Source organism: Schistocerca piceifrons, chromosome 2, assembly GCF_021461385.2.
Source record: "Schistocerca piceifrons isolate TAMUIC-IGC-003096 chromosome 2, iqSchPice1.1, whole genome shotgun sequence".
NCBI classification, from domain to species: domain Eukaryota; kingdom Metazoa; phylum Arthropoda; class Insecta; order Orthoptera; family Acrididae; genus Schistocerca; species Schistocerca piceifrons.
In genome coordinates, this window is record NC_060139.1 from 690,580,905 (window position 1) to 690,607,135 (window position 26,231).

A 26,231-nucleotide genomic window follows, 5' to 3' on the forward strand; every position below is an offset into this window, starting at 1 on the left:
CGGCCGCTGTGGCCAAGCGGTTCGAGGCGCTTCAGTTCGGAACTGCGCTGCTGCTGCGGTCGCAGGTTCGAATCCTGTCTCGGGCATGGATGTGTGTGATGTCCTTAGGTTAGTTAGGTTTAACTAGTTCTAAGTCTAGGGGACTGATGACCTCAGATGTTAACTCCCATAGTGCTTAGAGCCATTTGAACCACAAATACATCGCAGTGTAATTAAGCGATATAATACATGTACGACAAACTACAGACGAAGAGGTATTTTTAAATTAAGTTGAAAGTTGGCTGCTCTTCTGAGAAAATGAACTGCTAGTACAGCCCTCATTTATTGAATCTATGCCTTGTTATAATCAAACTCAAGATTCAACTCATCAGTTTTTGTAACACTATCAGACTTCGATTAAGATAAAGGATAGAAAAAGGGTAGCTCACAATTACATAGATTGTGCAACTTAGTGAAAGCCAGGCGTAGTATGAGTATCTGGAAACCAATGAACAGGGAGCTAACTTGTAGCACCCCACCAAAATGAATAACTAGGAAACGTTTCCAACCTGACGTCATTTATAAAGAGAAAAAAAGCACAATTGCAAGTTATCAGCCCCAGCAATAGACCCAGCGGTCAAAATTTGGTCCATAATTCTGATACTACGGATTTACGACCTTCTGAATGCATATCTCTTAAACTTTCCAGCGCACTGGTTGTTTGTCATTCACTCTACCCCACTGCAGCTGCCTGACTCCAGAGTACAATGTATTTCCTATTGTCAGCTTGTTGAAAGTGAGGGACATGAATTCCGAAATCTTCTTCGATAAGACATGTTTTTTGTATGAGAGAAATAAGTAAGTAATAAGTGTACGTAATATGTCATCCTCACGCACATATAAATGCAATACTATTTCAACAGTATTTTCGATTGATATTCTGCAGCTGCATATACGTCTCAAAATGAAAATCAGTAAACCTAAGAAACTGAAGAATTATTAGGAAACGTAGTTAATGATTTTCGATTTACAATTTAATCATGTCAATTACATTTAACAACAGCGCATCTCGGGCAAATATACTTAATTTTAACAGTGGCATCGTTAAAATCCAAACGAAATAACGCACAACAGCGGTATTAATAATTAAATAACACTACACTACTTGTTTAATGTACACTCATTTGTTCCATTCGCTTACCCAGCATTTACGAATCACAACATAAAAATGTTAAAAGCAAAAACATCACTGGCCTCAGCTATGCGATTGACAACCGGTGCGCGTGAATATTTAAAACGCGTACTTTCAGAAGGTCATAACAGCATACTATCAGAATTACGGTTCACATTTTCAAGGGGGTTCGATTTCTGGAGCTGGTATCTTGAAAGTGTGCTTTTTCCTCCTTAAAATAAGAGATCAAGATGGTGATGTTGAAATGTCCCCTTTGGAAAATTATACAAGACTGTGCTTAAACTGACACACAATATTTTTTTGCGCAACGGAATCTGACTTTCAATAATCCCTACAAAAGAATGGCCCTGTCTAACATTAACCTATATCTTTCACGAATCACTTACCTCACAAAAATCTTCGTTACTCGAACTACTGCAATACAGCGAGCGCCACTACTGCCAGCTAAATAAAAGATTCAAACTACGGAAGGCACTAACTACTGACAGGCATAGTTAGCAAATGAAAGATTTTAATAGAGAACAAACAATGTATTTACCTTAATAGTCATAATATATATATAGCAGTTCATGACATCCATTCTTACAAATGTACTGTTTCTGATGGACACACCTCCAGATTATCGATTCTCAAAAATCCGCCATCTCACTTCCCCACATCCACCACTGCTGGCGGCTCACCTCCAACTGCGCAACACTACGTGCTGTTAACAGCCAACTGCCCAACACTACAATGGCAGACAACAATGCAAACTAGCCACAGACTGCACACAGCACAGCCAGTGATTTTCATACAGAGCGCTATGTGGCGTTACCAATAAGAAATCTAAGTCTACTTACGTAGCCCCCATGCTCCCCACAAAAAATTTTACAAATTGTTTTGGGCAGTGGCCAATACAGATTTGAAAAAATTTTTCATAATCATAATTACAATAACAAGAAATCAAATGCACACACTTATTGATACAATGTTCGTCAAAAGCTAAAATTTTCTCACAGTCCATAAAGACAGTCCTGATCGTTCAACACAGTAAAATAGCAGTGTTTTTCTCAAAGTCTGAACAGTAAAAGAAAATGCACACGGAAGTAGTGGATTTCCATGCAGTCTTGAAGAAGTAGTGTTGTCCTTCCAACGGAAAGACAGTGCTGACTCTCGACATGCAGACAGGTAATGGGCCACAACAGAGCAAACCCACAGCGGAGTCAGTCGAAGTTTTGAAGAATATTGGTAGGTAGGTCATCACAGAACAGACCACTGTAGTCTTGTTAGAGATTACGGTATTCGTGGGCCACCAAAGTGCAGACCCACTGCAGTCCTTGTAGAAATAATGGTGTTGGTGAGTCATCAAAGGTGTAGACCCACTGTAGTCCTTGTAGAGATGGCTAGCAGCCATCCGTTGCGACTGTGCAGTTGCACAATCACCATAGAAGAGTCTTGTGGACAATACAGCAAGTCCATGAACCACCACTTGTGCAATCACAAATTTTTTTTGAAATGTCCTTAGAACCAGCAATGCTGTTATCCAGTCCCTTGCTGAATTATTAACACACGTGCAAACACTATCAGTCCCTACTTCTCACATATTGTCCATATACTATGACCAACAGAAACGTGTGCAGTGAAATGTAACTTACAATTCACTTAATTTGATGAACTGGTGTCAATTACAATTTTATAACATAATAATACAATAACAAAGGTACAAAATACATCATTAAAAACATAATAATACAGATAACATTTGTAGTAATACAGGCTTTACAAAACAATAGAAATAAACATATACATCAGTGTTACAGGAATTATGACATAAGTAAATATATAAAAGATCAGAATAAATTTTAAAACATCAGCTTCACACATGAGCATTAAAATAAAACAGAATAAATAATGTCTAAGCATCTTTACAAGGTAAATAACATATTATCTGAAAAATTCTACAACATAAATCTTATTAGCTAAACACATACAGACAGGAAAAACACAAATTCACATAGTGTAATAACACAAAAATACAGGACAGGGTTTGTTTTCAGTGTAACATTTGGTACTGCAGTCCACCCAAAACTTCATTCCATAGATCTTTCGTCTTATTTCAACATTTGTTTCCACCAAAAAAATCCAATCCAAGCTTGCTTTCTGTATTTATATGTTCACATTATTCATTATTTATTTTCCATTATCTTACCTCATCATTTATTTCCAAGAAAATCCTACCTAAACATGTTGTCCCTAAACCCTACTTTTTTGTTCATATCCTCTTCCAAAATACTTTTTTTTTGGCCAAACCATTTTCTTATAGCTTCTCAATGCATTTCTTTCCATTTATCACAACTCGTTCTCTTATATAGCCTACTCCATCTTAAGCTAACTTAAATCTACTGAGCTCAGATGCTAAACTAAGGGACAAGGTAATGCAGCAGCGCAAAACAATTAACACAAACAGCAATGATAAAAAATACAAATTGGCAAAGCAAGCAGCATAAATTAGCAAAGCAAATGCAATGTTACAACTAATATAAGGCAATGTGCAGCAGACAATAAAAATAAATCGTTAGTAAAACTGGCTTAACAGAATAATACAAAGTCAAGATCAGTAACACTATGCCTTGTAAACAGCAGCAGCAAATGCAGTAACTTATACCTAAACATGACATAGCTCAAGCAGAAAAAATATTACACTAAAGACAACAATGCAGATAAGGGAAATGTCTATTCACATCTTAATGTCTATGTCATTAAAGTGGTGCACCACAACTTATTCTACGAGAAATATTACCAAGTAGTTGAAAAGAAAATTATGTATGCAAGTCCTGTGAAGGGAAATGTCTTTTTGTGCTCCTTTTTTTTTTTGAGGTAGATCATAAAGTTATTATTTACTGGATCTGTAGGCATAAAATATCTATATTAGTACATCCATTAAATTTTATTGTAACCAATGCTGCAGTGCAGCTAGAAACTAGATATTAAACAAAATAGGCAAAGCAAGGCGTGAAACGTCATTCACTAGCCATATGGCATTTAATAATGCAGTAAACAATCTTTCACCTAGCAAGACAATAGATGTGAAATGTTTCTCATCATTTCATTTCAGTAAATATCATAAATTAAGAGCTCCACAGTGTAATCATATGTTTTCAAGTTTGGGCGTGTCATATTTCCGATGCTTTCTTCAAAGAAATGTCAATAGCGATGATAATGGCCTCTCCAGGCGACTCGCACAGCTGGTCGTCCATAACGCATTACGTCAAGGTCACTTAGTTTTCTAACCGAAATATTTACGACACCAGTTTGCACTACAGTGACAGTCTCATAAAAAAAATTTCACAGGTCGAGAATTTGCGTTGCAAATGTGTAGAAACAAAATCCTATGAATATAACAGTGTCCAAAAAATTTTCGCCGGCATTGTGATACATTCATGCATTTACACACATTTCATAACTCTTAAAGTACGATTCTTGGTTTCCAACATCCTTTTTCACAAGTCAGAGTCCCTAACCACTACTCATTATTCCTTACCTTATTACACATATAGATATTCGTCGACACTTCTTCAATATTTCATCATAATAAATACGAAGCATAATCAAATTCCTCATATAGCATCAGCTTATTGATCATAAACATACCTCAACACCATAATACACATCGTCATCGTAATAATAACATCATAACACCTCAGTCAAATCTCAAAAACGTCGTAGCTTTCTGCAATAATTTCAAAACCTAAAAAATTCTCTGCTCATTTGAATAGTGTCATCTACCTCAAACGTACTTTAAAAATCATGATCCCATACAACATTCAAAGCTCTCATAGTATCACAATGGTTTCAAAAACATATGAACAGTTCACAAAGTACAGACAAAATACAATTTCATAAGTGTGAAGTTATCCAACTGTGTAATTACGTAAACATCTGTCACTGATGTAGTAAAATAAATGTTTATCTCTCTCAGTTAAATGACCAGATAGCTGTGTAATTCTGTGTTAGAGAAACATGGTACCGATGTGTAAAGTTGTATAAGCAAATACCATATTAGCTAGGGCTTCTTGTGCTTGCCAAACACATGGTACGCAAAGTAAGCGTGTACCCCCATGAGGATTAATGTAATTATACCCTCAGGTGTTACAGATTACAGCAATGGAATGAAATGTATCAGGGAAAACCTTTGTATCATTGTAATTCAAAAATCTTTAAAAATAAATGTTTTAAGTACAAAATTTCCCCCCCCCATGAACCATGGACCTTACCGTTGGTGGGGAGGTTTGCGTGCCTCAGCGATACAGATGGCCGTACCGTAGGTGCAACCACAACGGAGGGGTATCTGTTGAGAGGCCAGACAAACATGTGGTTCCTGAAGAGGGGCAGCAGCCTTTTCAGTAGTTGCAGGGGCAACAGTCTGGATGATTGACTGATGTGGCCTTGTAACATTAACCAAAACGGTCTTGCTGTGCTGGTACTGCGAACGGCTGAAAGCAAGGGGAAACTACAGCCGTATTTTTTCCCAAGGACATGCAGCTTTACTGTATGATTAAATGATGATGGCGTCCTCTTGGGTAAAATATTCTGGAGGTAAAATAGTCCCCCATTCGGATCTCCAGGCGGGGACTACTCAGGATGACGTCGTTATCAGGAGAAAGAAAACTGGCGTTCTACGGATCGGAGCGTGGAATGTCAGATCCCTTAATCGGGCAGGTAGGTTAGAAAATTTAAAAAGGGAAATGGGTAGGTTAAAGTTAGATATAGTGGGAATTAGTGAAGTTCGGTGGCAGGAGGAACAAGACTTTTGGTCTGGTGATTACAGGGTTATAAATACAAAATCAAATAGCGGTAATGCAGGAGTAGGTTTAATAATGAATAAAAAAATAGGAGTGCGGGTTAGCTACTACAAACAGCATAGTGAACGCATTATTGTGGCCAAGTTGGACACAAAACCCACGCCCACTACAGTAGTACAAGTTTATATGCCAACTAGCTCTGCAGATGATGAAGAAATTGATGAAATGTATGACGAGATAAAAGAAATCATTCAGGTAGTGAAGGGAGACGAAAATTTAATAGTCATGGGTGACTGGAATTCGTCAGTAGGAAAAGGGAGAGAAGGAAACATAGTAGGTGAATATGGATTGGGGGGAAGAAATGAAAGAGGAAGCCGCTTTGTAGAATTTTGCACAGAGCATAACTTAATCATAACTAACACTTGGTTCAAGAATCATAAAAGAAGGTTGTATACCTGGAAGAATCCTGGAGATACTAAAAGGTATCAGATAGATTATATAATGGTAAGACAGAGATTTAGGAACCAGGTTTTAAATTGTAAGACATTTCCAGGGGCAGATGTGGATTTTGACCACAATCTATTGGTTATGTACTGCGGATTGAAACTGAAGAAACTGCAAAAAGGTGGGAATTTAAGGAGATGGGACCTTAATAAACTGAAAGAACCAGAGGTTGTAGAGAGTTTCAGGGGAACAATTGACAGGAATAGGGGAAAGAAATACAGTAGAAGAAGAATGGGTAGCTTTGAGGGATGAAGTAGTGAAGGCAGAAGACGATCAAGTAGGTAAAAAGACGAGGGCTAATAGAAATCCTTGGATAACAGAAGAAATATTGAATTTAATTGATGAAAGGAGAAAATATAAAAATGCAGTAAATGAAGCAGGCAAAAAGGAATACAAACGTCTCAAAAATGAGATCGACAGGAAGTGCAAAATGGCTAAGCAAGAATGGCTAGAGGACAAATGTAAGGATGTAGAGGCTTGTCTCACTAGGGGTAAGATAGATACTGCCTACAGGAAAATTAAAGAGACCTTTGGAGAGAAGAGAACCACTTGTATGAATATCAAGAGCTCAGATGGCAACCCAGTTCTAAGCAAAGAAGGGAAGGCAGAAAGATGGAAGGAGTATATAGAGGGTTTATACAAGGGCAATGTACTTGAGGACAATATTATGGAAATGGAAGAGGATGTAGATGAAGACGAAATGGGAGATAAGATACTGCGTGAAGAGTTTGACAGAGCACTGAAAGATCTGAGTCGAAACAAGGCCCCAGGAGTAGACAACATTCCATTAGAACTACTGATGGCCTTGGGAGAGCCAGTCATGGCAAAACTCTACCATCTGGTGAGCAAGATGTATGAGACAGGCGAAATACCCTCAGACTTCAAGAAGAATATAATAATTCCAATGCCAAAGAAAGCAGGTGTTGACAGATGTGAAAATTACAGAACTATCAGTTTAATAAGTCACAGCTGCAAAATACTAACGCGAATTCTTTACAGAGGAGTGGAAAACCGGTAGAAGCGGACCTCGGGGAAGATCAGTTTGGATTCCGTAGAAATGTTGGAACACACGAGGCAATACTAACCTTACGACTTATCTTAGAAGAAAGATTAAGAAAAGGCAAACCTACGTTTCTAGCATTTGTAGACTTAGAGAAAGCTTTTGACAATGTTAACTGGAATACTCTCTTTCAAATTCTGAAGGTGGCAGGGGTAAAATACAGGGAGCGAAAGTCTATTTACAATTTGTACAGGAACCAGATGGCAGTTATAAGAGTTGAGGGACATGAAAGGGAAGCAGTGGTTGGGAAGGGAGTGAGACAGGGTTGTAGTCTCTCCCCGATGTTATTCAATCTGTATATTGAGCAAGCAGTAAAGGAAACAAAAGAAAAAATTCGGAGTAGGTATTAAAATTCATGGAGAAGAAGTAAAAACTTTGAGGTTCGCCGATGTTATTGTAATTCTGTCAGAGACAGCAAAGGACTTGGAAGAGCAGTTGAACGGAATGGACAGTGTCTTGAAAGGAGGATATAAGATGAACATCAACAAAAGCAAAACGAGGATAATGGAATGTAGTCAAATTAAATCGGGTTATGCTGAGGGAATTAGATTAGGAAATGAGACACTTAAAGTAGTAAAGGAGTTTTGCTATTTAGGGAGTAAAATAACTGATGATGGTCGAAGTAGAGAGGATATAAAATGTAGACTGGCAATGGCAAGGAAATAGTTTCTGAAGAAGAAAAATTTGTTAACATCGAGTATAGATTTAAGTGTCAGGAAGTCGTTTCTGAAAGTATTTGTATGGAGTGTAGCCATGTATGGAAGTGAAACATGGACGATAAATAGTTCGGCAGGAGGAGAATAGAAGCTTTCGAAATGTGGTGCTACAGAAGAATGCTGAAGATTAGATGGGTAGATCACATAACTAATGGAGGTATTGAATAGAATTGGGGAGAAGAGGAGTTTGTGGCACAACTTGACGAGAAGAAGGGGCCGGTTGGTAGGACATGTTCTGAGGCATCAAGGGATCACAAATTTAGCATTGGAGGGCACCGTGGAGGGTAAAAATCGTGGAGGGAGACCAAGAGATGAATACACTAAGCAGATTCAGAAGGATGTAGGTTGCAGTAGGTACTGGGAGATGAAGGAGCTTGCACAGGATAGATTAGCATGGAGAGCTGCATCAAACCAGTCTCAGGACTGAAGACCACAACAACAACAACAACAACAACAACAACAAGTACAAAATTAATCACTCAAATACGTGTCCTTTAGCGCTAAATGTGCGTCTTGCTGTAAGATAATTCTGTGGAAGCGTCGGAGTTATCGTCCTCCGAAATCTAAGTTCTGCAGAAGTCAATGTACTTACCTCAGCATAAACAACAGTGAAATGCTATGCATATAGATATCGTAGTTATTATGTACATTACTGTGATCAAGAAAGTACTACACTGCGCGTATTGTTGTGCTAAAAAAAAGCTGTCTCATTGTAGCTATACCACAAAAGTTACTACTAAAACATGTTTTACTTTCCAGAAGAATCCAGAAAAACTGTGCAGATATAAAACAGAAAAACCGCAAAAGCAACATTGTAAATGGTCACTCATTAGTAGCGTCGTGATAAAGTCGTGTAGCTGTCACATAAACTAACCACTGTGTCATCTGGTATCTCACAGAAAGTACTTTAAATCCAGAATGTATTTTCAAGTAAACCAAAATGTTGCATTAAAATCTCATTAGCAGTGCCAGTATATGTTCTAAGTATGTAAGCCTGATAGTCATTACGTAATCGTGCAACTAACAAGCAAGAATGTACAAATAACAACACTGTGTCGTCTGTTCACTATAACAATGCATTCGTAATTTCTGTTTAAAAATGTTCCCTAGGTTCTAGGCTGGACAGTTAACTTAAACATTGTTGCATGTTAACAGTTTTTCAGTGTGACAAATTGTACTAGTAGCGTGAAGTGAAAAGTTTTATGGCAAAGACTAAGTTAAAAAGCAGATTATCTCTCAATAAACGGTTTTACATGTGAAATGTGGTGCAATCCTTTACTCTTCCTAGTACGCAGAGTTTCAACTTCAACGCAATTATCATGTGGTATACGTCGGTAAGGAATGCTAAAATTTTTCTCAAGGTTAGCGTCTATGTTATTTTCCGCTGTGACAGCCGGCACACGTGGCTGCCTGCGGTGCGAGTCATTGTCTGTCTCTTTGTTGGCGCACGTCATTATTGGGATTTGGAGACCTAACTTCTACAAATTCACCTTGTCAAGAGGGCCCAGACCTGTTTGAATCCCGCCAATTCTGATGCAATTCAGGTCTGTCGTTACGATCATATCATCTGTCGTCATGTCGGTAGATTCCATAGTTTCTTTCTTGTCGGTCATGTGGTGGAGAATTTCTCCCTGAATAGTAACTGCGCACTGGACCGTTGCGTCTGAAGTTATTCTGTCTCCCTTGATAATAATTATTTTGGTTCCCATATTGTCTGTTTCTCTGATTGTCTCTGTGATAGTCATTACTGCGGAGAGGTGATCTTTCCCTGTAATACTTACTACTTTGCCAACGGTTGTCATACGGGTGGTATCTGTTTTGGTCACGATTTGCGTTGTAAGAATAGCCTTGACCTGTCCATTTATTATTTCTGTCATCGCAGAATTGTGACGGATGTGACCTGAAATTGTTGTGCTCCTGTTTTCGCGTTCTGCGATTGTCAGTGTCAATTTCCAATTCTTGTAACAGTCCATGAAAAGCTTCAATGTCGTCATTGCAACGTCCTGCCAAAATAATATGTCATAAATGTTCAGGCAATTTGATTAAGCAAATGTGGATGAGTTCTGAGGGGCTGTAAGGGTTTGACAGATACTGATTCTTGTGCAACATGTCTTCAAAATATTTCACAAGACTGAAAAATTCAGATTGTTCGAAATGTTTCATCAATATGATGCTATGTTTTACTCGGTCTTGTGTAGCTTGAGACCAATATGCTGAGAGGAAGGCATGATAAAATTCTCCTTCACTGTGACAATCGTGAATGACCGATTGCATTCTTTCAGCTGGTTCATTCTCTAAGTAGCCACACATAAATTCTAATCTGTGCTGTAATGACCAGTTGGGAGGAAAACAATGAGGGAATTGATGGAGCCATGCTTGTGGATGAATGTCGTTGCCAGAATTCTTAAATTTTTTGAATTTATGTGTAGTGATGAACAGCCTATAGTCAAAATCATCGTGTCGCCGAGTAGTATATCGGTCATTGTTACGTCGTGTCCGCGGTTCCATCTCAAAATTCGGTGCACCTTGCCAATTTCTTTCATAATTTCCGAAATGCCCTGTGTTATTATTTTGTGGCTTTTCCGTATTTCTAAGTCCCTCTTCCCGTGTTGGAGCGCGAGTGTCCTCTGAAATATGTAATTTTTGAATTACTTGTGCCAACTGATCTTGTACTTCCCAGATTTCTCTTTTGTGTTGTGTATTAATTTGATTCTGATTTTGTTTGAATTTCTTAATTTGTTCATACTCTTCTGTGTCAGTGATGGCTACAGGTCTTGTGTCATTCAGATCATCATCTACCTTTGCAGATAAGTTAGTGAACTGATCCGAAAGTTCGGCAACTTTCTCCGATAGTGTACTTATTTCCTCAGTGTGTTTTTCTGAACCAAATTTCAGAGTGTCCATTTGTGTTGAAATCGTATCTACTGTGTCCTTTAAGTTTTCCTGAGTTTTTGCAAGTTGCGTAACCGAATCGGTAGATGCAACTGAGTCAACTTTAGCTTGCAAGGTCTCATGATTTTCATGAACAATAGTTTGCAGTTCTTTTATGGCTAATTCGTGATTCTGTAATGTATTTTCATGCCGCGAAAAAATAGGTTGGAAATACTCACAAATTTGTGTTTTTACGTCATTACAGACATTTTGACATTTCGATTCGATTTTATGTAACTCAGTAGTTAAATCTTCAAGTGTTTGTTCAAGCGTATGTTCCACTGAGTCTAACTTTTGAAGCTTTTATTCCATTGTGTCTAACTGTTGGAAGCTTTTGCTGTGTTTGTCTCTGATTTTGTTCCATTGTGTCTAACTGTTGCTGTGTATGTCTTTGATTTTGTTTCATTTGTAGCATTAATTGCAATAATAATGTATTAGTGTATGGAATCTGTTCCTCTATGCTTTTCGGCAGTGCATTTGCACCGGCAACATTCGCATTTTGAAAAGCAGGAAACGTGTCTTGACTTATTTGAGAAAACGGCGAGGACGCAAATCCTGAATCTACAGTATTTGCAGGATTGTGTCCTGTCATTTCGGATTCCTGAGGCGAGCTGTTGCCGACCGATCGATCGATAATGCTTCCTGTTCACTAATTGTTTCACTGCCTACACCATTATTTGCAGCCCGCTCCATTTCCCTATGCACAATTACCAAATTACTACTTTGGACATTAGTTAATTCATTACTCGGCGGCGCTAACACACTGCTTTCGTCTTCACTGTCATTTCTCAGTTTACATTGGAGCCTAGTATTACATTTTTCACACGCCATTATTGTCACAATATTTCACACGACAACACAGAAAGCCAAAATTTGAAGAGCAAAATAAGAAAACACATTAACATAGCATTGCTCGTTAATTGCAAGCGCAGCTGCGATATACTTGGTGCAAATCTACATACATGCCACAACCGTTTTACTGTACAAGAATGAAAAACAACAACTACAAAGGAAATTCTCTCTACAATTACGCGCTAGCAATAAACAAAGGCTGCACTAATTACACAAACTACAAGAAAAAATCAGAAGATTCCAGTGAGGTATCCTCGGCTAAGGGTCGACGTATGAAACGTCCCCTTTGAAAAATTATACATGACTGTGCTTAAACTGACACACAATATTTTTTTGCGCAACGCAATCTGACTTTCAATAATCCCTACAAAAGAATGGCCCTGTCTAACATTAACCTATACCTTTCACAAATCACTTACCTCACAAAACTACTGATAGGCATAGTTAGCAAATGAAAGATTTTAATAGAGAACAAACAATGTATTTACCTTAATAGTCATAATATATATAGCAGTTCATGACATCCATTCTTACAAATGTACTGTTTCTGATGGACACACCTCCAGATTATCAATTCTCAAAAATCCGCCATCTCACTTCCCCACATCCACCACTGCTGGCGGCTCACCTCCAACTGCGCAACGCTACGCGCTGTTAACAGCCAACTGCCCAACACTGCAATGGCAGACAACAATGCAAACCAGCCACAGACTGCACACTCCACAGCCAGTGATTTTCATACAGAGCGCTACCTGGCGTTACCAATAAGAAAACCTAAACAGCCTACTTACAATGTTTTCTTGTTAGTATAATAATGTCCAACTTATAGTTGGCACCGTGCAATGGGGACCGAGACCCCACTCTGTAATTGCAATGGTCACTTATGAAAGGTGAATAACTGCTGGCAGTACGTCTTAAAATAATTTTAATAAGGTGCAGTACCAAGGCTTGAAAGTACATGAACTATTAAGCAATATAGATACGTCGATGAAACGCTTTCTGTAGTTCAGCGTGAACATGAACAAAAAAAATACTTCGTAGCTTCAGCCACAGTTTCTCTTCATTCTGCGCTCATCGTTAAGATCTGCTTTCACAGCTGGAACTGAATGAGATGAACGGGGTACTTATTATCACAAACAGGGGAAACTCATTTGAGAACTGAAATGCTTCATGTGCTTTGTGAAGTGCAAGTTTTAGGTAGACAATGGTGCAACTTACCACACATGAGCAAAGAATAACTCAAAATTAAGTAAATATTCAATAAATGACTTACGAAAGATGGAATGAGAAACTGCATATGGACTTAAATCTATAAATATTTCCACAATGAAGTTAGCATTCAACAAAAATCATTTGTCTTCCACAAAACACGTGCACGTGAATTGAAACTACAAGTAATTACGAAAGACTCAAATATATTTCCAGGTCTCAATGGAAAGCATAAAATGAGCTAATTTGAGATTTGAACGCATAATGTGTCGTTCCGAATAATAAAAACGCGATTCTTTATTAATTTTTAAGCTCAACAATTTCACAAAGAGACGAAAATTTTCTAACTCTGCGCGCGTGGATGCATGCTAGCTTTCGCAGTTCTTAGCAACTGTAGCACACGAAATTAGTGAAAATTATGCTGTAGGATGCGAACGCCATACGAATGAAATAATAACAAAATCTTTCCAATGAACAGCCACTTAGAATAAGCGCGAATAAATGAAACGTTCTCACCGACAATCATCTAATCCCCAGCCATACCCAGCTCCTGGAACAAGACAGATTGTTTGAAAGCTTACAGCATGTATGTACACTTAACCGTCAGCGCCTTGATTAGCTAAAAGCGCCCGGAAGCCGTCGGAGGTGACCATGTTTCCTCCACAACTTCTCAAAAGGACAAATTCAAAGAATCTGTATCACATATATCATACTGGTTACAGAGACTTCTTTGTATGGTATCAGAAAGACAAGTTTACGGGTTATAGAATGAAAATTATTCATAGATTGAAAGTCACCACTTGATAGCCAACTCTCATGAAAATGAAAACTAGCTTTTAAGTTGGCAGCACTACTCAAACAAAAATACACAGACCCACGTTTAGCCAGTAGTATACAAACACACACTAATGGTGCACTATTGTATCGTATTTCACGTAAAGCAAAAGTTGTAGTGATGCAAAGCAAAGGCAGAAACAGCAGTGGCAAACGTAGGATCATCTGAAAAATTTACAAGCACACAACATTTCCTGTTGCGAGCGAAAATCGTACATGAAGTACTGTAGGTAAATCCACACCTCAATATCTTTTGTTCTACACTGTTTTTAGATCCAGAAAGAAAGTAAAGAAGTAAAAGTGTAAGTCTGTGGCAAAAGCCCGTTACTGGGCCTTTGGACTGACAGAAGGAAGATTATAACCTTTCTTCCCGGCCGCCTTTTACCCCCGAGAAATATTCCTGGTACTCGTCTGATAAGATATTGGAATTTTCGTAATTTTTTTTGTATTTGTGGTACGTGAAGTTCAGAATCAAATACCAATCCCCCAAAATAATTCGGTGCAACTCTCAAACGTTCACGAGAAAATCGGTTTTGATGTTTTCCTGCGGTCTTTAATATGCTAAAGCAAGATCGATTTTTTCCTCGACAGGCCGTGCGGCTGAGTTGTATAATTTTCGTCGCCTGCTGGGGCGGTTAGGTTAGATTCCCAACAGATGCAAATGCTTAAAAAAGGTGCCTGTCCTGCCAGCAACTCCATGAAGTTTAAAATACATAAAGAAGGAAAAAATTCAGTAGCACACAAGACTGGTAATCGTTGGTTCGAGACTAGTTTCAGACAAAATATTTTTCGTTTTTCTGTTCAGCCCGAATACCCTTGTCAATCAAACATAAAACTCATCAAAAAAAAGTTCAAATGTGTGTGAAATCTTATGGGACTTAACTGCTAAGGTCATCAGTCCCTAAGCTTACACACTACTTAACCTAAATTATCCTAAGGACAAACACACACACCGATGCCAGAGGGAGGACTCGAACCTCCGCCGGGCCCAGCTGCACAGTCCATGATCTAGTGCCTTAGACCGCTCGGCTAAAACTCATCATATATATGGTAACCAACAGATATGTAATCGCTGTTTTTATGAAAATACACGTATTCTTATTTCTAATTGGATATCGCATACTAAAATCTAGTTTTCACGGCTAATTCTCAATTTCTGTTTTTTTATAAAACGTTATTTAAATTAAAAAAATTACATATTACATTCATTTTCATCCTTACGTATTTTAAGTTTTATGGAACTGTTCATGGATCATGCAACTTTGCTCATAATTCTGGGAAGGTTGAGGATCGAACCTATGGAACACACGTGCTGGCGAGCGTTCTGCCACACGACCTGTTGAAAAAAAACTGAACTTGCTGTAGCATATTAAAATCGGTCGGAAAACTTCAGTCAATTATCTCGAGAATTGTTGAGAGTAGCATCGAATTACTTTTGCTGACTGGTATCTGAGTTCTGAACTTCACGTACCACAAATATGCAAAAATACAAAAATCTGAACGCACTGTGGTTCCCTTGTGAGTGAATTTAAGGTTGCCTTAGAAGAAAGAGAACGAGAAAAAGTTCCCACGCCTATCTACACTCCTGGAAATGGAAAAAAGAACACATTGACACCGGTGTGTCAGACCCACCATACTTGCTCCGGACACTGCGAGAGGGCTGTACAAGCAATGATCACACGCACGGCACAGCGGACACACCAGGAACCGCGGTGTTGGCCGTCGAATGGCGCTAGCTGCGCAGCATTTGTGCACCGCCGCCGTCAGTGTCAGCCAGTTTGCCGTGGCATACGGAACTCCATCGCAGTCTTTAACACTGGTAGCATGCCGCGACAGCGTGGACGTGAACCGTATGTGCAGTTGACGGACTTTGAGCGAGGGCGTATAGTGGGCATGCGGGAGGCCGGGTGGACGTACCGCCGAATTGCTCAACACGTGGGGCGTGAGGTCTCCACAGTACATCGATGTTGTCGCCAGTGGTCGGCGGAAGGTGCACGTGCCCGTCGACCTGGGACCGTACCGCAGCGACGCACGGATGCACGCCAAGACCGTAGGATCCTAAGCAGTGCCGTAGGGGACCGCACCGCCACTTCCCAGCAAATTAGGGACACTGTTGCTCCTGGGGTATCGGCGAGGACCATTCGCAACCGTCTCCATGAAGCTGGGCTACGGTCCCGCACACCGTTAGGCCGTCTTCCGCTCACGCCCCAACATCGTGCAGCCCGCCTCCAGTGGTGTCGCGACAGGCGTGAATGGAGGGACGAATGGAGACGTGTCGTCTTCAGCGATGAGAGTCGCTTCTGCCTTGGTGCCAATGATGGTCGTATGCGTGTTTGGCGCCGTGCAGGTGAGCGCCACAATCAGGACTGCATACGACCGAGGCACACAGGGCCAACACCCGGCATCATGGTGTGGGGAGCGAACTCCTACACTGGCCGTACACCACTGGTGATCGTCGAGGGGACACTGAATAGTGCACGGTACATCCAAACCGTCATCGAACCCATCGTTCTACCATTCCTAGACCGGCAAGGGAACTTGCTGTTCCAACAGGACAATGCACGTCCGCATGTATCCCGTGCCACCCAACGTGCTCTAGAAGGTGTAAGTCAACTACCCTGGCCAGCAAGATCTCCGGATCTGTCCCCCATTGAGCATGTTTGGGACTGGATGAAGCGTCGTCTCACGCGGTCTGCACGTCCAGCACGAACGCTGGTCCAACTGAGGCGCCAGGTGGAAATGGCATGGCAAGCCGTTCCACAGGACTACATCCAGCATCTCTACGATCGTCTCCATGGGAGAATAGCAGCCTGCATTGCTGCGAAAGGTGGATATACACTGTACTAGTGCCGACATTGTGCATGCTCTGTTGCCTGTGTCTATGTGCCTGTGGTTCTGTCAGTGTGATCATGTGATGTATCTGACCCCAGGAATGTGTCAATAACGTTTCCCCTTCCTGGGACAATGAATTCACGGTGTTCTTATTTCAATTTCCAGGAGTGTATTATGGAAGCCTGGACCTCTTGGGCTGGAGTCTGGTGTTTACTTGCTAGACAGTATATCGCCTCTCTCTCTTCTTTGGTATTAACGTGCTCTGATTTTAACGTAAGGTGTGGTCGAGATTGTTTGGGAAAAGGTAATGGATTTTTAATAGCCGACCCTTGGTGGCCACGTGGTTCTAGGCGCTGCAGTCCGGAACCGCGCGACTGCTACGGTCGCCGGTTCGAATCCTGCCTCGGGCATGAATGTGTGTGATGTCCTTAGGTTAGTTAGGTTTAAGTAGTTCTAAGTTCTAGGGGAGTGATGACCTCAGATGTTAAGTCCCATAGTGCTCAGAGGCATTTGAACAATTTTTTATTTTTATTTTTAATACACTGCTGGCGTCGCGTATATTATGCACGCTCTTAAATGTGGCTTACATTTACTCCAATGATAAAGTTACTGCGCAGGCAACAATATTAGTAAAAATGCGTACAGTGTTGCTGTAATTACGTTATCCAAACTCGCGGCTAGCTCAAAGGTAATCAGAAATAGCACGAAACTATTACCGTTATTGTCCGATAAATTAATTTTTGCACAAAGAGAGGCGCTATAACCACATACGTAGCGTAAGGATTTGTACCCACGATAAATAATTTCATTTAGATCACACTGACTTCAGTTTCGTTAAGCATTTACTTGACGGAAATAAATTTAATTGTAAACATCAAAGATAACGTGAAGCAAACCTAAGTCTTGAAGAATACTGCAGTTAAATCTATGCAAATACGTAAAAATTATGATGAAATGAATTTTGCTAATATTAATGCTTGAACATTAATATCAGTATTGAAAGCATTTATTATGTTAACTTGAGCGCAAAGGCCAATATTTAATATTTTATACCAATGACTGCCTGTGCTCCATTACGACAAAAGAAAGCCAGATGGGCAATCTTCTACGAAGCTCACTTTAATTATTTTCACTTAAATATTTCCGCAGGAAGGGAGAGGCTTTGAATAAGAACAGGAGAAATTCATTTATTACTATATATTTTAATAGAAAATACGTACATCAAACGCTTAGTGCGTCAGAACAGCTAATCGACTTAATTCTTCAACAGTAGAGAAAAACGTAACATTCGATCTTTGAACCAAGTCTTTTTAACATCAATGTCATAGGATTTCCATGGTTACAAAGAATGTCTTTACATTGTACAGTTATTCTTTGATACTAAAATGCACATTTTATTAACATTTTAACACAAAAAGTATCATATCAACGAGTTGTAGGTTTTGTAATTATCTGTCGTGTTAGCTACAGTTTTTATTGACAGAAATACTCTCAGTTTTTTACTTTCCCTACACTTCACATTTACTTCATCTGGAATAGGTTTAGTTTAATTGTTCTAGGGTTTTACACGAGACGTCACATCAGCCACAGCCACCCACAGAGTATGCCAAACAAAAAATATGTTTCGTTACAGACCACTGACGATGTTTTACATCAATAAAACGAGACAAAAGTACTCACTTTCTTGTAGTTGTATGGACGAATTTAAAATATCTAAAAAAACTTTGCTGTGGAACAAAAACAACGTAATCACAGAAATAAAGGCAGGCAGTTCGAAAGTGCACGTCTATGAAATCAAAATCTGCTATTGGGTAACGTTAAACATCGCATTTCTTCACCATGTGCATTATAATACTCTCATCGCATTTCTTCACCATGTGCATTATAAAACTCTCGGGTCCTTCTTGAAACTCTGTACACAAGATAGTCGAGTCGTTGTTGCTCGGTCCTAGCTCACTATTCGACGGTGGACCTCCAGATGTCATCAAATGTGCGAGAAGGCTTCCTGCAGCGGCGTACTGCAAGTTTCAACTGGTCCCACCGTTGCTCAAGAAGCATCAAGTCAGCAGGTACCGTAGGTCTTTCCATTCAGTTGATTCCCGCCTCCTGGATGAAAGTGTTCAGAGTACAGGTGCTACATGGTCGTGCATTATCGCCTTGAAAAACAAACCTATCGCCTAAATATTGACTGTCTTGGTGAACAGTAGGTTGGATGATCCTGTCCCAAATACTGCAGAGCCTCAAATTACCATCGATAGAGGTGACAGGCATCCGACATCTGTACATGGTAACGCCCCAAACCATGACTCATCCTATTCCCTGCTGAACCCATGGGACTCTGTATCTACGGCGTGTATGTGTACCTGGCCACTTTCGCACTCTTCTATGGCGATCGTCAGATGTCAAAAAAATCGATACCATTGGTCCAGGCTACAGTCCAGGTATTCCCTTGGTCATCTTCTTCAAGAACCATGGTGCTGGGGATAGAGGTGGTATTGTACTTTTGTTCGCAGTGGACACCTAGAGCCCAGATTGATCGAGTGGAGACGGTTGCGCTCAGTCTGGGTCGGCACAAGCCTTCCAGTTATCTCCAAAAAAGCAGCGTGCAGTTCAGACCATCAAAAGGCAGATCTTCAATGTTTTGTGTCTCGTGATAGCATCTGGACGCAATAATGACGTGCAGTTCGCCGTGAAACGTGCAGTGCCGAGAACCGTAGAGTGATAATACGGATACGTTCTAAGCTTGGCACGATAGTCCAGGCACGTTGACAGGCTGAACATTGAACATAGGCCCAATTGTTCCTTTCACAATCAGAGGAACAACACTCTCAGTTAGACTCCATTGAGAATTCAGATTTACTTTTACCTTCACTGTAAAGGTGGCTGCACGTAGCGATTTCGTACGGTGAAAAGAGTATTGAGAGAAAGAAATTTGCCATAAAGAAACACGAAGTAAGCTTGTCATCGTGTTTTTTTTTCCCAACTGTGTATATATCGCCTGACAAGTCTTACTCACAGAGCAGATAGTTTGATGATGTTCGTTGCCAATGAAGTGGGACGCCCATTGAAGAAATGCAGCTGCTGATAATAACCACCTGAAAACATTGTTGACACTTTCATGGAATACTGAAATGTACGTCGGTACATCGTATGCTGTAAATTACTTGCATCACAAATGGTTCATCTGACTCTGAGCACTACGGGACTTAACATCTGAGCTCATCAGCCCCTAGACTTGGAACTACCTAAACCTAACTAACCTAAGGACAGCACACACACCCATGCCCGAGGCAGGAATCGAACCGGCGACCGTAGCAGTAGCGCGGTTCCCGACTGATGCGTCTAGAACCGCTCGGCCGTAACGGCCGGCACTCGCATCACTTTTTATGTGAAAATTCATAATGATTTTTAAATAAAACAAACGTCATTCACATTATGCTTCATTATTCTTCTTGCCTATATATTTATTTCTCAACATAGTCACCCTGGCGACGAACCCATTTCTCCTAACGAGAGACCAGTATGTTGAAAGTGTCACTGTAGAATGTCTGACTTTGTTGACTGAGCCACATCCTCACCTCAGCTTGCACCGCTTCATCACTATTGTAGTGAAGTCCTCGCAGATGATCTTTAAGTTTTGGAAACAGATGAAAATCGGAAGTGGCCGAATCGGGACTCTAGGGGGGATGATCAATGACAATGAACCCAAGACGTCAGACTGAAGCAGATGTCGCAGTGCTCGTGTGTGGTCTGGCATTGCCATGCATGGCCGAACTCTTCGAATTCGAAACTCGATTGCAGCTCACTAATTCTCACGCACAGATACACTGATAAGTCAGAACATTATGACCACCGACCTACTATCGATTTACCCTGGCGATAGAAGCGTCACCTGACCAGGAATGACTGATAGTCAGACACAAGCACGGTGCATATAATATCAGTTAGCGTACTGTCCGTCTGTGAAACGGGGAAGGCGCACGATCTGTCTGAGTTTGATTGAGGACAGGTTGTGATAGCCCGGAGCCTCGGCACGAGCATTTCGGAAACTGCGCGACTTGTCGGGCGTTCGAGGAATGCTGTGGTGAGTGTCCTTAACACGTGGCGAATCCAATGTGAAACGACGTCCAGACGTCTTGCGCCTGGGCGACCACCCCTCGTTACAGATGTCGGACGACGAGAGGCTGGTCAGACTGGTAAAACAGGACAGGCGGCGAACTGTGACGAAACTAACATGAGACTTTAATGCAGGGCAGAGTACAAGTGTGTCTGAACACACAGTGCACTGAACACTCCTAACTATCGGCGACCGTAGCCGACGACGTATGCACGTGCCAATGTTAAAACCACGACATGGGCAACTACGATTGAAATGGGCACGTGAACATCGGTAATGGAAATTGGTGCAGTAGCAGAGAATTGCATGGTCTGATGAATCCTGATACCTTCTTGATTATGCCGATGGAAGGGCGCGAATCAGTCGTCTTCCAAGAGAACAGCTCCTTGACACCTGCGCTTCAGGATGGCAACAAGCGGGCGATGGCTCCATTACTTTCTGGGGAACTTTCATGAGGGCATCTATGGGTCCAGTGTAGCTCGCACAAGGCATCATGATGGCCAAGGAGGTTGCAGACTACGTACACCCCTTCGTGACAATAATGTTTCCCGATGGCATTGGCATTTTTGAACTGTGGAGGAACACAGTGACGAGTTACAATTGATGAGCTGGCCTCCCAACTCGCCAAATCTGAATCCGATCGAACACATCTGGGATGTGATTGAACGTGTTCATCGCCCTCCTCTGCGGAAGTTACGGGAATTAGGTGACCTGTGTGAGCAGATGTGTCACAACCCCTTCCAGTGACGTATCAAGGCCTCATTGCTTCCATACCACGACGCCTCGCCGTCGCTGCTGTTATCCGTATCAAAAGTGGACATACGTTGTTAGTTGGGTGGTCATAATGTTCTGGCTGATCACTGTGTAGTTACGTTACACACCGCCCTTTACACCGTACAATTCGGAGTCGTCCAGCGGCAGACGGCTGCAAATATGTAGACATGAAGCATACAGATGTAGAATGTTAATAACGTTTGTTCTATGTAAAAAAGCTTTAACAGTTTTCACATAAAGAATTTGGCAGCATTACTTTTCAGCAATCCTTCGTATTAAGTACGCTATGTCGAGGGTATTGTAATAGTGGTGGTTGCTCTTTGATGAAGCGTTATAGATCTTCCCATTGCTTATGTACTCGGATCGACTTTTCCTTTATAACTAGTTGCTACACATGTTTCATTAAAAGTGATGCACTTGCTCCATCGTTGAATAAGACGAGTGATGATGATGATGATGATTATGATGATGCTCGTGGTCTCGCGGTAGCGTTCTCGCTTCCCGAGCATGGGGTCCCGGGTTCGATTCCCGGCGGGGTCAGGGATTTTTCCTCCCTCGAGATGACTGGGTGGTGTTGTGTCGTCTTCATTATCATCATTTATTCCCATTACGGTCGGAGGAAGGCAATGGCAAGCCACCTCCACTAGGACCTTGCCTAGTAAGGCGGCGCGGGTCTCCCGCGTCGCTTCCCTACGCTCTGTAAAGCAGTATGGGACTCACCATCATCAGACGAGTGATATCCTTTTTTTAAAAAAAAAAAAAAAAGTATGGGCTATCAGATTTAGTTATTCATACCCAGTAATCATCTCGGTTCCCCTTCTGCAAACTTCTTTGAACACCTCTTCACATTTCTCTTTTCAGTGGTGTGACCTCTGGCACATTCTGTTGTCTAATATGAATGGTAGCTCCGAATACATCTTTGTGAAAATATCCTTTATTCACCTACAGGATAAAAAATATTCTGAAAGACTCTTATCGTGGAAGAGTTACTCCAGCTGAAGTGAATCTGAGCTGCTTACATCAGGTAATAAATATATTATACCCACTTTCTTGTGTTTCGGGGCAACATCCGTGCAAAACAAAAATCTTCGAAAATAAACTTCATCCATTATATTAATTCCTGAAACGCAATAAATCCTTTCTGAACCGAAATCGCACTACGCGATATTGTGGTCTGGAGTAAACCAGACTGTGTCAACAGCTACTGTCACATAATTCCCTTAATTCTTACTCCTTTCGCGTACCGCACAGTTAGTTCTCATCGCTACTAATGACAATGACTCAGCAGAAAGCACACAACTACGGTGTAAGATCAGGGTGGCCTCGCGATTCGTTGCATCAAAAACTGCTGAGTCAGACCTTTATGAACACCTGCTTTAGAAGACTGATGTCCACTTTCGGAGTTCAATACAACAGCGATTCTGCGCATAATGGATTCACAAGTCCTTGGTAAGTTTTGGAGGTATGTGACATCAGACGCCCACGCGCAAGTCATGCAGTTTCAGCAAATTACGTTCCGGCGATTTGCGGGCGGGGAGCTCTGCTTCTTGATGGCGTACTATATGTGTTGTGTTGGGTACGTATTAGGCAAATTTGGTGGTCAGGACATCAACGTGTGTTCACTATCATGTTCCTCACACAATTCTGGCTACGTAACACGGACAGTTGTTTGGCTCGAAGGGGCCATTGACGTCATGGAAGGCATATAGCATGAACGGATATAGCTGGTCCGCAGTAATGCTCCCATAGTCCACAGCCTTGCCGCGCGGGATTAGCCGAGCGGTCTGAGGCGCTGCAGTCATGGACTGTGCGGCTGCTCCCAGCGGAGGTGCGAGTCCTCCCTCGGGCATGGGTGTGCGTGTTTGTCCTTAGGATAATTTAGGTTAAGTAGTGTGTAAGGGACTGATAACCTTAACAGTTAAGTCCCATAAGATTTCACACACATTTGAACATTCCACAGCCTTCATCGTGCCTTCGATTACTACCGCAGATCCCATCGAAGCTCAGGTGAAAGTCCTCCATAGCGTAATACTGCGCCCATCGGCCAGCGTCTAAGGTGCAATGAATGTTTCTTGAACCGTTCGCCTGAGTCACGTAGTATCCGGTAACGGACGTCCACCTGGCACAACAAGAACCGTGCTTCATCCGACCAGGCGACACACTGCCATTGATCCACCGTCCATTTTCGAGGATCCCGTGTCCACTGCAATCACACCTTACGCTGTCGTTCGGTCCACATGGCAACACATAAGGGTTTCTCTGCAGCTCAGACTCATGTTCAACATTGTGTGCTGATTGATGTGCTCCGAAAAACTTTTGATTCCATCAGCACTCTACTTTGTCGTCACATGTGCCGCAGATCGACGCCTATCGTGCTTTACAGAGCGGGAAAACCTGTGACCTCCACATTGTGTGATGAGGCGTGGACGTCAAGCGCGTTGCCGTCTGCTCGTAGTTGCACCGCCCTTTAACCATTTTTCGTAGCTGCTCAGGACCGTAGCACGCGAAAAGCCGGCCAGCCTCGCCGTGTTTGAGAAGCTCGTTCTCAGAGGCCGGGCCATGACAATAAAGTACTTCGTGTCAGTGGATTTACCTACAGGAGTTTGCCGCCTGCACCGGCGCTAGAAAGAGTCCTATACGTCTTTGCTCTGCTCATATAATTTCCTCGTCGAGTCACGTGACTACAGAGACACCAGGGGGCATTAAATCTCGCGATAGGCAGCGGTAGTAACGTTTCTGCCTAACAGTTTATATGGAGCATATTCTAATAACTTACGAAAATGCAGCCGAGTGACATCGTCGACAGCTGGCCGCTGTGGCCTAGAGGTTCTAGGCGCTTCAGTTCGGAACCACGCTGCTGCTACGGTCGCAGGTTCGAATCCTGCCTCGGGCATGGATGTGTGTGATATCCTTTGGTTAGTTAGGTTTAAGTACACTCCTGGAAATTGAAATAAGAACACCGTGAATTCATTGTCCCAGGAAGGGGAAACTTTATTGACACATTCCTGGGGTCAGATACATCACATGATCACACTGACAGAACCACAGGCACATAGACACAGGCAACAGAGCATGCACAATGTCGGCACTAGTACAGTGTATATCCACCTTTCGCAGCAAGGCAGGCTGCTATTCTCCCATGGAGACGATCGTAGAGATGCTGGATGTAGTCCTGTGGAACGGCTTGCCATGCCATTTCCACCTGGCGCCTCAGTTGGACCAGCGTTCGTGCTGGACGTGCAGACCGCGTGAGACGACGCTTCATCCAGTCCCAAACATGCTCAATGGGGGACAGATCCGGAGATCTTGCTGGCCAGGGTAGTTGACTTACACCTTCTAGAGCACGTTGGGTGGCACGGGATACATGCGGACGTGCATTGTCCTGTTGGAACAGCAAGTTCCCTTGCCGGTCTAGGAATGGTAGAACGATGGGTTCGATGACGGTTTGGATGTACCGTGCACTATTCAGTGTCCCCTCGACGATCACCAGTGGTGTACGGCCAGTGTAGGAGATCGCTCCCCACACCATGATGCCGGGTGTTGGCCCTGTGTGCCTCGGTCGTATGCAGTCCTGATTGTGGCGCTCACCTGCACGGCGCCAAACGCGCATACGACCATCATTGGCACCAAGGCAGAAGCGACTCTCATCGCTGAAGACGACACGTCTCCATTCGTCCCTCCATTCACGCCTGTCGCGACACCACTGGAGGCGGGCTGCACGATGTTGGGGCGTGAGCGGAAGACGGCCTAACGGTGTGCGGGACCGTAGCCCAGCTTCATGGAGACGGTTGCGAATGTTCCTCGCCGATACCCCAGGAGCAACAGTGTCCCTAATTTGCTGGGAAGTGGCGGTGCGGTCCCCTACGGCACTGCGTAGGATCCTACGGTCTTGGCGTGCATCCGTGCGTCGCTGCGGTCCGGTCCCAGGTCGACGGGCACGTGCACCTTCCGCCGACCACTGGCGACAACATCGATGTACTGTGGAGACCTCACGCCCCACGTGTTGAGCAATTCGGCGGTACGTCCACCCGGCCTCCCGCATGCCCACTATACGCCCTCGCTCAAAGTCCGTCAACTGCACATACGGTTCACGTCCACGCTGTCGCGGCATGCTACCAGTGTTAAAGACTGCGATGGAGCTCCGTATGCCACGGCAAACTGGCTGACACTGACGGCGGCGGTGCACAAATGCTGCGCAGCTAGCGCCATTCGACGGCCAACATCGCGGTTCCTGGTGTGTCCGCTGTGCCGTGCGTGTGATCATTGCTTGTACAGCCCTCTCGCAGTGTCCGGAGCAAGTATGGTGGGTCTGACACACCGGTGTCAATGTGTTCTTTTTTCCATTTCCAGGAGTGTAGTTCTAAGTCTATGGGACTGATGACCTCAGATGTTGAGTCCCATAGTGCTCAGAGCCATTTGAACCATTTGACGTCGTCGACAACGGACGATA

The 26,231-nt window shown here is 42.4% G+C and overlaps 1 protein-coding gene across 1 annotated transcript in view; it reads left to right on the forward strand.

Moving 5' to 3' along the window:
• LOC124775751 (kelch-like protein 10) overlaps positions 1-26,231 on the forward strand; it is a 159,102-nt gene that overhangs the window by 45,555 nt on the left and 87,316 nt on the right. The gene's annotated exons all lie outside the window — the stretch shown is intronic.